The sequence below is a fragment of the Lepisma saccharinum genome, chromosome 10, assembly GCF_977018435.1.
Source record: "Lepisma saccharinum chromosome 10, izLepSacc3.1, whole genome shotgun sequence".
Lineage (NCBI taxonomy): Eukaryota > Metazoa > Arthropoda > Insecta > Zygentoma > Lepismatidae > Lepisma > Lepisma saccharinum.
Genome location: NC_139238.1, coordinates 72,884,642 through 72,901,777, shown reverse-complemented (window position 1 = coordinate 72,901,777; position 17,136 = coordinate 72,884,642). Strand labels below are relative to the sequence as shown.

At 41.1% G+C, this 17,136-nt stretch overlaps 1 protein-coding gene across 1 annotated transcript in view; it reads left to right on the top strand.

The window, feature by feature from the left end:
- LOC145993943 (protein takeout-like) overlaps window positions 1-17,136 on the top strand; it is a 107,337-nt gene that overhangs the window by 481 nt on the left and 89,720 nt on the right. The gene's annotated exons all lie outside the window — the stretch shown is intronic.

The window sequence follows — 17,136 nt, the reverse complement described above, 5'->3', positions numbered from 1 at the left end:
GTGCAAAGAGGCGTGCTGACAAAATGCCTTTATTCAATGCTCTCTTTTCTGCGCCTTCTGTATATATAATGCGCGCGGACCGCAGAGAGAACGGTGGATCTGCCGAATAGGTTTTGTTGAAGTTCGTGTTTTCTCTCCGCGGGTTTTGCTACATTATCTTGAGAACTATTGAGGCTGCAATGATTACATTATACCACTTTATAGCTCTCGTTCTGCTCTACAAACTGAGACTATAGGATTTTATGTAGCTGCTCAAGAAGAGTAAAAATAATTATTTTTCTGTCCAATTTTTTAACAAAACATGAAAGAAAAGGAAGGAAAAAAGGTGCTGAAGCAGGCCCGTACCCAAGGGGGTCAAGGGAGCCATGCCCCCCCCCCCTCGAGCCATGATTTCTTTTAATGCAAACCTGTAAAAACCTACAAAAGTAACATGGGCAATCTTTAAGATTTTGCAAGAATTTCGATTTTCGTTTCATAAATGAATGTGTTGTTTCTGGAGAGAGGAGACTCCAGAAGTCTGCAGTCTACTATATTTAGTAATTTTAGTTTTATAACCATTTATGGGGAGCTACTAAATGTTCCATTTTTGCTCCCTGTTCTGGCCTTTTTCGAACTGCTGTCTTGATGAGAAAATGTCCTCTTTTTTTTTTTTGCTTAATTCACATTCAGTCACGTTCTTCATTCTAAGGATCGTTCCATAGCGTTGGTGGTCACATTCAGGGTACGAATTCCCATGGTAAAAGGAGGGTCTCCCACCTTCCACCTCATTCTATTAAAATCCCCCCCCCCCATCAAAATTTTCCGAGGGTAAGAGTTTGTGTCATAACAACAAAGATAGGCAATTAGTTTTGACTTCAAACATACTTTACTCAGAACAATAAGATAAACACATACAAAGAAGGAAGAACAAAGAATGATGTCTGCCCGTGTTTGAATGTTGCATACATCTCTTGTTCTCTCTCTCTCTCTCTCTCTCTCTCTCTCTCTCTCTCTCTCTCTCTCTCTCAGAAATTACACCGACCTTTTACTTCTCCTTCATGTCTCACCTCCTGTCGTCGGGAATAAAACACAGCACTTACATGTTAATTTAATAGGAAATTAATGTCTTCTTAAAGTTTCTCATTTTCTTGTCCCTCCACCTAGTTATCTTTAATTTGCAATCGAGTTTACAGATTTGAACAATAACACACACTGCTTGAAAAAAGATGATGTGGGATGCACAACCGACTGTCCTCTTATTAGCCACATTTCTTGAATTTTAAGTTTTCTTTTCGTCGGATTCAATGGAAAAGGGTAAGTACATAAAGTTTCTACAATGTCTAAGTATACCAGCTACATCTAGGTAGGGGGGTGGTACAAATTCGGTGCAGGGGTTGCGAAAAATCTATTCTCATCCTGGGCACTGAAATCTCTAGCTACAACTATGATAAGGAAATATTTCCTTTCAAGAGACCATTAATAGATTTACACCATTATAGAAACATAACACCCAATAAAATTATGAAAATTTAATTATCATTATTAATAAAAAGTCATAATTAAATAAAATGTCACATTTAGCTATTTAAAATATTTCTTGACATTTTGAACCAGTTGTTAAAGGAATTAATTTGCTAGTTCATAAATGTAGCAAATTAATTAATTAACTAAAATTACTTAATTATTTAATAATTGATATATATTTCATGACAATTATAAAAGTAAAAGAAAAAGTAAAGTGCTCCCCTGTGCTTAGCACCACGCCATGAAGGCGTATTGGGGTGTGGGGGTAACGCCCCACACTTATATATATATTGGTTAGTGTTGGCCACGAGACGAAACGAGACTTTGGTCTGTCTCGTCTCGTCTCGTGTCTCGTCTCGAAGGGTTCTATCCCGTCTCGTCTCGTTTTGTCTCGTCTCGTCTCGTAAAAGTAATGCAGGATATTATGCCAACAAAAGTTAAAACTGGAAGACATCACAAAATATTATTCCCGAAAGTGGGTAAAACCTTAAAATATCTTGTTCACTGTATAGTGAGAATAAATAAGGTTCGTTAACCATAAGGACATTAATGTAATATATAAAAATGGTTGTATGTGTGTGTGTGTGTGTATGTGTGTATGTGTGTATGTTTGTTCCGGCATAACTCTCGAACGCCGGGAGCGATTTCAACCAAACTTGGTACGCGTATCACTTGAAATCTCGAAAGAAATACTGTGAGTCCCTGGAGGTGGGTGTGGGGAGGGGGTGACATGTAAAAATAATCGAAAACGACCGATATTAGTGTGGAACCTATAGTTTTCGGGGTCTCTAAGTTGAATAGCAACACTCCTAATGCCGTTCATCTCCAAATTCATCACCTATCGGGATAGGGGTTGAGAGGGGGTGAAAATTAAAATGTCAAAAATTGCTAAGATTACTGCCGAATCCATAGTTTTTGGAGTCGCTAAGCTAATTGGTGACATTAACGGTGACCAAACTTAGTACACATATGAACTACACTCTGGAAAGAAATACTATGGGGGTAAGACACCCCTGGCACCCCTAGGGGTGGGGGTGGGAAGGGGTGACATTTAAAAATAATCGAAAACGACCGATATTAGTGTGGAATCCATAGTTTCCGGGGTCGATAAGATGAATAGGGACACTCCCAATGCCGTTCAACTCCAAGACACCCCTGGCACCCCTAGGGGTGTGGTGGGAAGGGAAGGGGTGACATGTAAAAAAGACCCATATTAGTGTGGAATCAATAGTTTTCGGGGTCGCTAAGATGAATAGTGACACTCCCAATGCCGTTCAACTCCAAGACACCCCTGGCACCCCTAGGGGTGGGGTGGGTGGGAAGGGGGTGACATGTAAAACGTCCGATATTAGTGTGGAATTCATAGTTTTCGGGGTCGCTAAGATGAATAGTGACACTCCCAATGTCGTACAACTCCAAGACACCCCTGGCACCCCTAGGGGTGGGGTGGGTGGGAAGGGGGTGACATGTAAAAAAATTAAAAAAATACCCATATTAGTGTGGAATCAATAGTTTTCGGGGTCGCTAAGATGAGTAGTGACACTCCCAATGTCGTACAACTCCAAGACACCGCTGGCACCCCTAAGGGTGGATGTGCGAAGGAGGTGATATGTAAAACGACCGATATTAGTATGGAATTCATAGTTTTCGGGGTCGCTAAGATGAATAGTGACACTCCCAATGTCGTACAACTCCAAGACACCCCTGGCACCCCTAGGGGTGGGGTGGGTGGGAAGGGGGTGACATGTAAAAAAATTTAAAAAATACCCATATTAGTGTGGAATCAATAGTTTTCGGGGTCGCTAAGATGAATAGTGACACTCCCAATGTCGTTCAACTCCAAGACACCCCTGGCACACGAGCCGCTTCCGTATATAGGCAAATATTCACCCCATAATATGCACTACCAAATAACAGACCGAGGCTACACTATGCACGATATTAAGTTTCAGCTATAAAGAACACGAACACCTGGTCGTGATACTTTGGTTCGGGAGGTCACATTTACTGAGTGTTCGATTCCAAGCTGTTGCTTGTCGCTTCTCGCCTGTCGCGTGTCGCTTTGGTCTGCAACCTCTCTTGAGGGAGCGTTCAGAACGAAGTGACAAGCGACATGGTAGTTCACACGTGACACAGGCAACTTCAGTTTATTAGCAAGCATTCACAGTCCGAGGCAACATGACGCACGGTATTCAGAAAACGGTCTAATCCGTTCAACACGGAAGCGACAATCGACCCCGAGCAGTTTGTTGCGTTGCTTCGGTTGCAAGGTTTCATGTAAGGGAGAGTTCAAACCGAAGCGACACGCGACACATGCTGCTTGGGAAATAGCCCATCAACAGCAATATTGCACACCGTGGCGGCATGAGACGCCGTGCAATCCTGCGTTCGATCGGTGGAATCCCCAAGCGATACAAGGGTTTCACACCGAAGCGACAAGCGACAAGCGACACAAGCTCCTTTAGTCTCTAAGCAGGCTTTCCCCATGCATGCGCTACCAACGGACAGAGGCGACACGATGCACTACATTAGAAAACGGTCAAGTCCGAGCGACACGAATGCGACAAGCGACACCTTTCGCTCATGTCGCTTCGGTTCTGAAGGTTATATTTATTACTGAGGGTTCATTTCCAAGTGGCAGGCGTCGCTTCTTGCCTCTTGCATGTCGCTTTTTACTCCTTTGACTTCAGGCAATATAGATTCTTTACGTCAACGCAGAGTATCTAACTATACTGGCCTATTACCAGGTTTTTGGTGCGAAATCTTTAGAGTTTGCAACCAGCAGGGGCGGCCGCTCATAAGGACGATATGGACGCCGCACTGCCGTGTGTAACCACAAGTGAACAAACATTACATTAACATTTATATATTAGCTTTTACATTGCCTGAATTGCAAATATTCCATTGCTTATAGATCGTTGGTTAGTCGGTTCTGTATTCTTCTTCCGCGACAATTGCGAAGTTTGAACGCCACCGTGCGGGGGAATACGGAACTTCGAGAGAAATCTGGCGGGGCGCCGTCCTCCCACTTTACGAGACGTAGAACATTCTCAGGCACGGTCGCGAGGGGAAAGAGGCGAGGGAACTGAGGGAATAACACGCGCGGGATCTGTGGCTGGGAGGACGGAGGGTTTGTCGTCCGAAACCAACCCCCTAGGCGAAACTGGCCCTCTCTCCGGAGAACGGTAAACAATGAAGAGTTGCCAGAAGCAATGAAGTTAACATAAAAAAAAATTACGAACCGTTGAAAAAATTCATTCTGTATTCCATAATCTTACTCACTTATGACATAAGAGTAGAGCAATAAATTACGCAATGCAATTTCCAATGAGGAAAGAGAATATCGGTAACTGAAAATGTACAGACTCTTGCTTGATTTTTGTTATTTACCGTCGCTTTCTGCTACTTTTCGGTAATCACGACGATGAGGAGGAGTGATGATATAATGAAATTGATGGAGGGGAACTCACAAAGAACACACATACCCATGCCGGGATTCGAAACCAGGTGCCTTGGCTTTGTAATGCGGTATGCTAGCCGCGGAAGTCTGCTATAGATTCTTGTTACACGCAAAAGTATCGCATATACGAGGGTCACTATTTATATTTTGAGCCTAGCAATGAAAAAACAGGAATTTGGCATTGAAAACTGCTTTATTGTTTCTCGAAGTATTCTCCTTTATGGTCAATACACTTTTGCATTCGTTCGAACCATTTGTCAAAGCAGTTTTTCCAATCTTCTTGAGACACCTCCATAATATGGTTTTTGAAAGCATCAACGGAGTCTTCCGCCGACGAAAATCGTTGTCCACGCAATTTATTCTTGACATTCGGGAACAAGAAGAAGTCATTGGGTGCCAAATCAGGACTGTACGGCGGATGACCCATCATTTCGATTTTTTGACTGTTCATAAAGTCGGTTGTTAGACGAGATGTGTGACAGCTGGCATTGTCTTGATGAAGAATGATCCGACGGCGTTTGTTTGTTTTCCGTATTTGACCGAAGATCTCTGGCAAACAAATTGTTGTGTACCATTCAGAGTTGACCATTCTACGTTCCTCTACGTTCTACAGTTGCCACATGACCAGTTTTCCCGAAAAAACAGGCGACCATTTGCTTCGATGTGCTTCGAGCGCGAACAACTTTTGTTGGATTGGGTTCATCTTGAAACACCCATACAGTCGATTGCTGTTTACGTTCCGGCTCATATGCATACATCCATGATTCGTCACCTGTTACAATCTTATATACGTCTTTTGAAGCACCACGATTGTATTTATTGAGCATTTGTTTGCACCAATTGACGCGAGCATCTTTTTGAGTTTTTGTCAAATTGTGTAGGATCTAACGAGAACATACCTTTCTCACAGCTAAATGATCATGTAATATTTTCTATATGCTGGTGGAACTAATGCCTATGGTTGCCTCAATCTCACAGAATGTTACATGACGATCTTGCAGTATTAGGTTTTGCACAGCATCAATGTTTTCTTGAACAACAACTGATTTTGGACGACCTTCGCGATTCTCGTCGGTGAGCGAATGGCGGCCACGATTAAATTCGTTATACCAGCGTTTCACAGTGGCAAAGGATGGGGCTTCATCGCCAAATGTGGAAGTAAGTTGATCGATGCACTCTTGTCTTGATAATCCACGTCGAAAATCGTAAAAAAATCATCCCACGAAAATGTTCACGAGTTAATTCCATTTTATTGTTGTCGCGCAATCTCCAAGGCAACATAAACAACACAAATGAAGCTATTGACAAAACATTTGAAGTATGTTATGGTCAATAATGCCAGACGATTCCGTGCAAACGTCAAATCGCGCCTAACTTCAATCAATGTTGCCAAGGCTCAAAATATAAATAGTGGCCCTCGTATGCGTTGTATTTTTTCTGAGTTTAGTGAAAAGTACATTTGGATTACAATGATGTGGAGTACATCATGTAGATTTAATTACATGTTTTGATTAGCACGTTTGAAAAAAAAAATCCTGATAATGTGAGAAAGTTGTCCAATTTCTTTTCAAGGCGGATGTTAAATAAATTAGAAACTCGTCAATTAAACTCACCAAGAACCGCTACAGGAACCTGTGAACTACAAATTTCTTGAAATTTGGCAAAATTGTCTGGCTACCCCGAAGCAATAAAATGACCGGATGGGAAGACGATAGTTTTGACACTTGTTTCTTCGTTTTCCATGGAAAAGTGAAGCTTTTTCGGTACTTGTGTGATGTAGTTGTGCTTTTGTCGCGATGAACAGTGTGGAGAAATTGTTGGTGCGAAGTTTTTCTACCAGAAGTCTGGATGAAAAATAAACATAAAAAACCTAGGCCGAATTTGAATCTAGAATAAGTGTCAAAGAAGGGAGGTCGTGAGTTCACTCGCAAATTTCGCGTTGAAGGACAGAAGGGTGAATTTCAGTTACAAGCATGTTTGAAGATTTCTGGTAAGTTTGAAGTTTTTACTTTAGAGTTTCTGGTAACGCAGATATCACCTTTCCAGTAAGATATTTATTTTGGTACCCTATTTCACATATCAATTAGTCATGTGGGACAGGAAACTTTTTCTGTTTAAATTTTTTACTAGAAACTTTCACGTTCAATGCACGTAAATATTCGTCATTGTGCTTATCAAGTTGTGTAAAAATTCATATCCCTTCTTCTGAATTTTCCCCTCTGTTAAACGACTAAATCTGTTAGAATTCTATTTCTTCTTCCATCTTCTTCGCATTACTGTTAAATAATTATTAATTTATTATAATATGTGCAAACGTGTAAAACATGATATTCGGTAAACACGAACGTATACATTTCTTATCACGTTGGCTGTTATACGAAATTCATCATTTAAACTCGCATTACTAGTAGAGCAAATTTGTGCCGGCCCTCGTGACGGAGTGGTTAGCACATCGCGCTACGACGCGGCCCGTCGAATCCCGGCCTGGGCATGGAGGTTTGTGAGTGTGCATTCATCAATTTCATATCACTCATACCCATCTTCGCAAATTAGGCAAATGTGGAGCAAAAGGAGAAGTAAAATAAAGCAAATCAATAGAGCAAATTTGTGAGCTATCGCCCCTCCACTTTGGTTCACCACGAGCCGCCACTGGCAACCAGTACTGAGTATGAAGCTGTTGATTTTCAGAAGAGGGGTCATAATGAATGAACTGTTTGTGCTGGCGAGAATTTTATGACGATTGTTCCCAATAAGGCTGGAAGAGGACCTACACTAAACAATGGCAGTGGCTACCTCCACATCGTTTGGCGCAAGGATGAATGGAAGGAAGCCCTTGGGGTAGCAGTTGTTGAGGAAATTTCAGGATTTTGCAAGTAAAGATACCTGCAACACGAGGCTATAGTCTGGGCAAATTCGTTACGGACATAACTCGAAAGAGCTTACTAAGGAATCGAAGAAATGTTGGAACATCCAGAAATATGGAGAGAGAATGCTTAACCTACGCAAAAATTAATTAGAAATGAGATGTTGATATGGGCAGTGATAAAAAATAACTTTTCCCAGCGACACGTGCAGCTGGTCGTGCTACTTAGGTTCGGAAATTGACATAGGTTGTTACTTTGGTCTGGTCACTTCTTACTTCGGTCTGACCTATGCGACAAACAACACAGAACAGCCGAGAAGCGAGAAGCGTCGCTTGCAAACGAACCAACAGTAATAAATGCAATCTTTCGTGCCGAAGCGCCGCGACAAGCAGGAGAGGATAACGATCACCCAGGGACGTTATGCCACAAATTGATTACATTTCCTCACAGAATTCAGGTGTTTTCTTGCTCCATTTTATTCCTTCCATGAGAAGACTACAAAAATTGCTTTAGGTCCGTTCCTTAGATGGCACGATTTTATGTTGAATATTCCTTATTCCTTGTGCGGGAATAATCGTGTTGTGAAGATAACAACTATTGTATGTCTCACTTGACTGTTCAGTGCGGTATTTAAGAAATTTCCAGTGGGGGGAAATTCTACTGACTGTCTAGGGACAGCATGAGATAATGACCTTATGCCATATAAAATTTCCCCCATGGATAAAATTTTTCAAGCAGAGGGGGGATATAAGTACCCAGAGGGGGGAAATCCCCCCTACAAATACCACCCTGCGCGTTATAGCAGTAGTTTTTACTTTAAAGGCGTTAAATACTTATATTTAAGCTGCTTTAATGATAAACAAATAATACATTTCGTTACTATGGAAAAGCAAACTAAGCCCGCAATTTTCGTAATTTTCGTCAGGTTTACAATATTTTTCATAAATTTTCCATTCAAAGAAATTATCGAGAATACTTCTCTCACACAATATTTTTCTACAGATAGATATCTGAATCGGTATTTTAGCAAAGTACTTCTATCTGGAGTACTATTACAGCTTAAAATTACTAAGCTTGAATACATTGAAAAATGGAAGTAATACTGGATTTCGGAAGAGTATAAAAACTAAAAAGCCTTTTTTTATGTAATAGACGCTGATTTGGGTTTCCAAAGAATATCCTTTACTCTGAGTAAATAAATATTCGCAACTGATTAATTATTTTGTTTGTATTTTTTTCGAGACTTTCGAGACGAGACGAGACTTTTCACGAGCCGTCTCGTCCCGTCCCGTTTTCGAGACGGGCCTGTGCTGAAGTATTAAACAGGGTAAAAAGGTGATAAATGTGCTATATCACGAAAAGAGATGCAACAAAGTGTGTTCATTTTACTGGATTCCATGTCCTAAAATACATATCTCAAAGGATCGGTATGAAGACAGCTATATTTTTGGAACGGTGCTGCACTTTAAAATCCCTTCCCTAGTTATAACTATACTCTGGAGCAAGGCCACGTATAGCGGCACAGTAGGGATGGGGAATCGAGTGGGCACAACGAAGCAATACACGCTTCTACGAAGGCTGGTAATTCCAGTCGCTCCCCCATCCACGCAATCCCATTCCCTTTCCTCCCACGTGCTCATTGGTGGAGCCGCCTCGTGTCACTCCTTGCACAGAGACTTGCCTTCGTTCGCTTGCTCGAAAGATAACTGGGACAGTGTAGTAGTACAATTTTTCCGCTAGATGACACCACATGCGAATATCGGGAAACAAAATCTTTGAATTAAATAAGGCAAGGAGAAAAGGTAGGTGTAGTTCAAAATTGTTAGTCAATAATAGTAAGTTTAGAGTACAGTAATGCGATAGGACATATGTTGCACATTTTTGTTTAACAGCTTTTTGTTTCGTAACTTCGTTCAAGATAAAAGGTACAGAAAACATTTAGTACAACAGATACGAATTTGCAAGCGAATTTCAGTAGTCTGGCTTTGGGTCACCGTGTGATAATGCTACTTTTTGTGGTCACTATAGATTAATTTAATTGTACGAGTACTTTTCAGTCAGAGTATAACAGTGACTATTCTCCATCTTACCGCGTATCTTTTTACCAGCAGTAAAGCTACTTCTTTCACATACATTTTTACCCTTAGTTTATGGGTAAGTGCTCATTGCAAACTATGAATACAAGCTTCTAAACCAGAATTTAAGTAAATTATTTAAAGAACATTAAAAACTGGTTTATGTACGCCACTGATCGTTCTCCATCCCACCCTTCTGACGACAGGGTTTCAGGGGGTCTTCAGCCCCCGAGCCCTCCCCCTGTCTACGTGCCTGATGCAGATAATTAGGGTCTAGAACAACACCGTACAAATGATGCACATGTTCTTTGGTTATAACACCACGACGCTTTAGCTGGTATTAATCAATACTGAGACTATTTTAATGTCTCTTTTTGAAAGTTCGTATATACCTTCAAAATAACTTGATGAAAGGGGTACACACGTTCTGATTTTGACCATTTCGAATTATATAAAATGGCCTTGCACATACTTTGTTATAACTCGGCACTTTGCACGTCATATTATCATGCGAAAGAACGTCTGTTTTCGAGTAAATCCCGAATCACACGGAACTGAATTTCCAGTAGGAATATCCTAGTTGGCGCTGGACTGGCTACCCATCTGCTTTGAACAAGCTTTTTAAGGAACTTGAGTATCCATATTCATACACGAGATTCGCAGGATTCATCCATTAAAACAATATTTTTTTTCAACTAAATATATCAGCACTTGTAAAAATAAGGATTTTCATTATCGGCTAATCATATTTTGTCACGTATAAATCTCATCGTATTGTATATAACTAACGAGCTGAACACGAACGCCAATCATTTGTTTTATCGAGAGGCGAAGAAAACAACCAACACTCGGAAACCACAGGCAAAAAACTTTCCTTCGGCAAACTCGCAGATTATCTTCACATGGCCAAACTTCGCTCTGATTGGCTGTTCCACAGAATCCAGTCGAGGGAAGCAAGGAGCAATTGGAACATGGCCTATTCCTCAGAACCAGTCAAGCAGCCATCACTTAAGGCCCTATCACACGGAACTGGATTTCTAGTTGGAATGCCCTAGTTGGCGCTGAACTAACTTTCTAGGTTGCAATCATGGCCGCCTGGCTGACTGCTTGACTGGTTTGGAGGAATAGGACATGTTCTAATTGCTACTTGCTTTCCTCGACGGGATTCTGTGGAACAGCCAATCAGAGCAAAGTTTCGCCATGTGAAGATAATCTGTGAGTGTGCAAAAGAGCTTTTTTGTCTGTGGTTTCCGAGTGTTACTCCAGCAATGTATAACGTATACAGCATGAAAGACGCGTTGACTATGCTGAGTGCACGGTGTTTACATTTGAAACAACTAAAATATGCTTCCATACGTATACAGTAAACGTTGTAAAGTATGTATTTAACCAGCGCCATTGTTTTGTACCTAATAATGTTTTATACGAAACGTTATTCCTCTCGGTTGAATAATTATCGGCTTTTAAAAATGTGAAGTGATACATTGTTTACTTCTCACGCGGCGCCATTACAACTGCACTCGTATGGGAACAAAAGTCTATCGACAAGTACGCTGATAAATATGGTGTGAGGCGAAAACTAGCAAATTGATAGCAAGTGCAGCGCCAACTAGAGCATACCTACTGGAAATCCAGTCCCGTGTGATGCGGGCTTTACGGTCAGGTAGCCAGTTCAGCGCCAACTAACTGGAAATCCAGACTCGATGCAAGGAATGGGATTTTAAGATCTACGTAATTCTTTGCAGACTGACAATAATATTGTTTAACAGAGCGCCAGTACTTTCACAGAGCTCCACGGCATTTTCTCTTTGCCTTTTAGTATTTTTTTCGCTTGTTCGGTGTCCGCCCCTCCCGTAGCTAGTGGTATTTCTGGGCACGTTCAGTGGCGCAACTACAGGGGAGACAGGGGGCATAGCCCCTCCCCCCAACCTTGAACGGAAATCAATTCTATGTGGGCAAACATTGAAGTAAAAAAGAAGCAAGACTAACAGAATCTTAGAGTAGCAGGACGAGAGGATACTCAAGATAGAATTAGTTTTCATGTATATCTTGCATTTTTCTTCCAGACGGCCAAGCACGCCTGCAGGGAGCACAGAGGGGCAATTTCCCCTTTCGATTTCAATCATTTACAAATAAAAGTACATTTCGAAAAATTGTGTTGCTCGCTTCGCTCACGATATATGCTTTTCCTAGAGTCTAGTCAAGTTCGGAGTCGCAGCTAGTGTGCGGCGGGAGTCAGGCCTGGGAGCCGAACGATCTACATGAAGAAAAAAAAGTGTAAAAGAGAATGGCGTGGCGCCCAGTGACATTATTTGCGCCCTATTAAATCAATATTGTTTTCAGTTTGCAAAAGAAGATGTATCTAAAAATTTTCTTTCTAGCCTCGCTCACAATTCATTTCTTGTAATGCATTGTAAATTACCAGAGAGAGAAGTAAGATTATTCAGACTGTTGTTGATAAACAGTTTTGTCTTAAATGTACGAACAATTGTTTGTTTGACATTGACATTTGACATTTTATGTTATTTTTGCTGTTAGTTTCTTATGAGGCGGATGAATTGATTATTTAATGCATTTAAATAATATGCTATACATACATACGGAGTGTATGTGGTCACATGTCATCGTAGACCCCCTTTCCATATACTCTATTGAAAGGTCTTGACGTGCAGATTCCGAATCTGCAATCGCTTTCACTCTAGCTCAATTAGGGGCAGAGCGTCCCTTTGAAATTTTTTTGGGTTTTATGAAATATTCACTTTTTTTTTTTCTCTTTGCCTTTTAGTAATTTTTTCGCTTGTTCGGTGTCCGCCCCTCCCGTAGCTAGTGGATATTTCTGGGCACGTTCAGTGGCGCAACTACAGGGGAGTCAAATTTTTTGCGAAAATTTAAAATCGCCATATCTCCGTTCCTAATTGAGCTAGAAGGGTGGTTGATAGCTCGTTGGACTCGGAATGAAGTCCTCTTTCCGATTCTACAATACAAATTGGGGGTTTTTATTTAAAATTTCACAGTTACCCCCGCCCCGCTCCCCAGGGGCCGGGTGTGGGGAATCAGGTGTGATATCATTGAATAGCTTTCTTTCACTTATTAAACACGTATTTTTCGTTTTCCGATTTGATGTGTATTTCTCACGATATGTGACCGTTCCGGGACTTTTGGACCACCCCGTATAAATGTATACATATATTAAAGAAACTTCGAATACGTACAAAATGTAGTGTTAACATCTTGCATATGTATTATCTTATTTGACGTCGCTCCGTAAAACATATCTACTGCTACTAATAATAATAATAATAATAATACCATTATTAGTATTGGCACGTTTATCCTGGTACTTGACCCCCCCCCCCAGATAAAAAATCATGGTTGCAGCTCTGAACACGCTATTGCAATTTTGTAGAAAATATAGGAACTGAAGCAGACGAAGGAAGCAAGGTCATATATTTAATGTTTGTAATTCAAAGCAGCAATTGCGTGCATGAACGATCGAACTAAAAAACAAAAACCAAGTCTTTCTATACGTGACTGTTTCCTTCTTCGCAGCACAGCCTTCGACCTTTGCCTTCAGTACGAGGAAGGAAGTGCTATTGAGAGCGCCACCTAGAAGTTGCTGCCGGTTTAAGATTTCCTCGTATCGTCCAGCGCGTGCAACCTTGATCATTCCACTGAAGAGTTTTGCACACCCACCACGGAGGCCGTCACCGGAAGGGCGGGGAGGGGGGGCCGGGGCTGAAATAATCGTAGGGTAAGAACACGGTGAGGCACAAGGTCCCTTGCTCATCGCACGGAGTTCGGTCAAGCCATAAAAATGTCAGGATATAATGAAGAACCGGCTGTCGGACAGGCACATTGACCACCATTGCACAAGCTTGCAAACGACTACCCTGTCAGGAAAAAGCGGGAAAAAAGGAAGGTGTTTCCCCCCCCCCAAAAAAGGAGAAGTGACCTTGAGTGGACCAATCACAGAACCTTCCACTTGAAATAAGGGACCCAAGATCAAACCGGGTTTGTTCCTGGGAACCTCTCGCGATGAGGGGGCCTCCACTATGCTTTTCCCCATTTAACTCCATGGTTTTGAATTACCGGCAACTTGTCCTCTCGAGTTTCTGGCGATGAGCTTTACTGTGATTTTACCCAGGTCACCTTCCTGCGCACCTAGCACCACAAGAGCATGGCGATACATAAAGGGGGAAGACACTTTCTGCTATGTTATGTTGGCAATCTTGCCCTTTAATTTATTTGAGGTTGGCGCTACTGCACAAGAGAATCATTTCTGGATGTGCACGGATCACATGCTTAAAAAGAGAACAAAGAATGATACACAGAAACTGACCGAGCAATATACTTAAAGGTAAAGTTATCCCCTGCACGTTGGCTAAACAAATAGCCATTGAAGCCGGCCCCAGTGGCGGAGTGCTTAGCTCATCGCGCTACGACGCCATGGGTCCCGGGTTCGAATCCCGGCCTGGGCATGGATGTTTGCGAGTGTCCATTCATCAATTTCATCATGCCATCACTCATCCCCATCTTCGCAAATTAGCCGAAAGTGGCACAAAAAGCGAATTAAAATAAAGCAAATCGATCAATCAATAGCTATTGAAATTGAAACCAAAATAATACATATTCGAGGGTACCATGGTTAGCGAAAATGGGGGGGGGGTATTTATTATAGGTCATATCCAGTCTTACGGCGGCCGGTTCTAGTTTTGGCAAGTGGGACGCGGGGATTACGCCATAGACCAACCAGACAACAGCAGTGGCGCCGAGAGACACCTCGCAGCGGGAAGAAGTACTACGTGAACCTCATTCTACAGGCTGCTGGGTTTCTAATCGTGTTGGTTTGGTCGCTTCCCCGTTCTCCACTACCCTTGCCAGCAACAGGATCGTCCGTCATAACAGTAGAAAAGACCTTTAGCAGCAAGGAAAGGAATTTCCAACACTAAAAACATCCATGTCCTGGCCGAGATTCGAACCCGAAACCACTGGCGTCGTCTCTGTGCTAACCATTCTGCCACGGAGGTCGGCGAAGAGATAAGTAAATCATTTCAATAATTCAAACTCGCAAAATATTTTTTGCATTGTTTACCTTGTTTTTGAGGGGGTCTTTACGGGCGACGGGTGTATGTGTGTGTGTGTGTTGGGGGGATGGGGGCGGAGATTAAGCAGACACGACAATTCGCAATAAATGAAAATTTACCTCTATTTTGAAAATATAAAAGAGAGAAGTCATAGCTTCGATTCCTGGCTAAAATTTCGTGTTTCATATGCTCGATTAACCAATGTCATTTAGGTTCACTGTTTTCTTCTCTGCGATGTTGTTTTATTATTGATTTATCCATGTGTTTATACCCCCCTCATCAGAGGCGTCTCGTGAACGCATGCGATGCATGCTGCGCATGCGTCAATTGTGGGAAAAAGGACAGCTTGCTCTGCGACGACATTCATGAGCATTTCTACATTCTAATTTCTTCATATAGGAGAAGTATTTATTTTTAACGAGAGCGGTGAACTAAGCTTATATTACATCTCTTGGACCTGAAGTGACGCATGCGTCAATTGTGGGAAAAGAATTATTACTTTCTTTCACTTCAGATCCAAGAAATGTAATATAAGCTTAGTTCAGCGCTCTCATGTAAAATAAATGCTTCTCCTATATGAAGAAATTAGAATGTAGAAATGCTCATGAATGTCGTCGCAGAGCAAGCTGTCCTTTTCCACACAATTGACGCATGCGTTCACGAGACGCCTCTGCCCCTCAGCCTGGAGGAGGGAGTGTACAATTTTCTATGATTTTACGCTGGCTGTGAACACCTAACGATTTACTCCACGCGACGCCACTCAGAAGCTCTATCGCAACTCTAACTCAGGATTATAGGAGAAAAAGAGATAGAAAATAGAAGAATGACGAAAGAAACAAAGACAATGAGAAAGAAAGAGAAACAGAAAGAATGAAGATAGCGAGAAAAATATAGAAAGAGTAGAGTAAGAGAAAATGAAAATATAGGGTAATCACAAATTATTGGCCGATTTTATTAAGACCATATTTTCACCAATACTAAACAGAAATACATGATACTACCACCATTTGAAAGAGGAATATTTACAGTCTCACACAGACCTTAAATGCATTCGATGTGCGTCCAATGTGTGGCAGGACCATTGAAATATATATAACATGGAAGGACTGATTTACGGCGGAAAAGTGAAGTCGTTCTCTCGCTTAGTTACGCCAGGCAACGCGGGAACAAAAGATAAGCAGACGAATTTTTCTGTGGCGGCAAATGGATTTTTACGACAGATTATTTCCGAAATAAATGACATAATTTATGAGAACTCATTACAATGAGTACATTACCTGCATTCAGATACCACTCTCTATGCATATTCTTGTTACTTGTGAATAAAACGTGTGTAAAATACCTTTTAAAGGATAAATAACGCTTAACATGTAAAAGTGATAACAAGAAGGGAAATTGAAAAGAAACTGACTGTTGGAAAGAGTTGTCAGGGGTGTGCTTTTACGTAATACTTGGCATATATTTACTTTTGAATAACGAAATCATTTTTTTTTTACATAAAATATCATAATTATAATTGAAACAAACAGCAATAATAAAAATATCAGAGATTTATATAAAGGTGTAAATGAGTTTAGAAAGGGGTGGCAACCTAAAGTAAACTTGATAAAATTGATTGATTGATTGATTTAGTTTATTTACTTCGCGTTTTGTGCCTCTTGGCTAATTTGCGAAGATGGGGATGAGTGATGAAATTGATGAATGGACATTCACAAACAACCAAGCCCGACCAGGATTCGAACCCGAGACCCTTGGCGTCGCAGCGCGATGTGCTAACCACTTTTTTTTTATTTGAAACTATTACATATTATTGTGCATGTTATACATTTTAGGTCATTTTAAAGTGAACATTACATTTAGGAAATTTGCATATAACATATCTCTTTTACAACGAGGGATCATTTGGTATTCCTGGTGCAGGTGATTGATAAATTGGGTGTGAAAATCTTGTTGCCTATGTATGGATACAAAAAGGGCATATTGGCCTAAGAGCCATTGTACACTGTGGCGTTTTGTTCTTGGATAATATGCAAAGGAAGGATACAAAAGAATATCTACTGAAATGTTACGTTCTGATGTACGACAAATTGTACTCACAAGTTTTTTGATATATAACCATGATTTTTGGATTATTTGACATTCACTAAGCT